At 43.3% G+C, this 1,193-nt stretch overlaps 1 non-coding gene across 1 annotated transcript; it reads right to left on the bottom strand.

The window, feature by feature from the left end:
* Window positions 1-990: 990 nt before the first annotated feature.
* On the bottom strand, window positions 991-1,072 carry trnat-ggu. The gene has a single exon. It is a non-coding gene; the product is annotated as a tRNA-Thr (tRNA).
* Between the last annotated feature and the right edge of the window lie 121 nt (window positions 1,073-1,193).

Raw genomic sequence — 1,193 nt, 5'->3', positions numbered from 1 at the left:
TAAGCAAAGACATGCCAGAGAATTCCCAAAGGCCTGGCACTCCAACCACAACGCCATAAACAAACACATAGATCTAGATGCCATCTATCAACCCCTCAGAAAACGAACAGAAAATGACATCTCCACAAACCCCAGGAACCCTATCGAGGAGAAAGATATAAATAGAAAGCAGGAGACAACAGCTTAGCTTCACTTGGAGGTCGCCATGATGATGTTACCTAGCCAAGTAATGAAACGTCTGGATATCAAAGCTACAGCTCAGCGAGCAAACCTACACGCTACATTTTAAATCATTTAGCATGTTTATGTTGCATGAATCTGCGGTTATTGATCCACGTTTAGTTTCACTCCCTATAGGTAACATGATTATTTCTCCATAGTTCATAGTTCAATGTGATGCATCCAGTGTGTGCATAACGAGAGTGACCTTGCTTCCCCCATCTTGTGTTCACTGTGCCTTATATCCAGCATTCATCAATGGCTAGAGCAAGGGGCGAGGGCGAGACCAATGTGAAAGTCTCTCCTTGCCCATGCACGGCACCCACATCGGCAATTCCCCACTGTACATTTACAGTTCTCAGTGCCCCTACACCCACGCCATTTCCCTTTTGAAATATCTCCATTATATTGTGCTGTCTCGCTGTGCTCTCCTTACCAGGATGAACTACTTCTACTCAACCTCCTCCAGATTTCATCTGACAAAACATTCCTTAAGAATCCCTTTGCATCAACATTCACTTCGCATCTCTCGTTATTTGATTTTCCTGGATGTCTTTCATACGAACAAACGTTCACAGCAACTTGACTTGAAAAAGAAATTGCACTCCTTGTCATTATCCCAATTCAGCCTGCATTGCAACGCAGTTTAGTCAACAGGCTCAAACTATACTTTGAGATTTTGTAATAGCATATAAACTGACCATTGGAATTCCAACAGGACAGCTGCTGTGACCAACTGAAAACAACATCGTTGAAAGCCGTTGATGACGGCGACGAGAGTGGAACTCGAACCCACGCATGCATAGCACAATGAATTACCAGTCCATCGCCTTTACCTCTCGGCCACCTCATCACAAATGCTTGAGCGGTTATGACCTTATGAATAATTGAATTGCGTAAATTATGCAGAGCAGCAGATATTTCTCCCTGGTGTTGGCAATATGATAAATAACACAGTAGAGTTACAAGACTGT

The sequence above is a fragment of the Chiloscyllium plagiosum genome, unplaced genomic scaffold, assembly GCF_004010195.1.
Source record: "Chiloscyllium plagiosum isolate BGI_BamShark_2017 unplaced genomic scaffold, ASM401019v2 scaf_1227, whole genome shotgun sequence".
NCBI classification, from domain to species: Eukaryota; Metazoa; Chordata; class Chondrichthyes; order Orectolobiformes; family Hemiscylliidae; genus Chiloscyllium; species Chiloscyllium plagiosum.
This window is presented reverse-complemented; position numbering and strand designations above follow the sequence as displayed.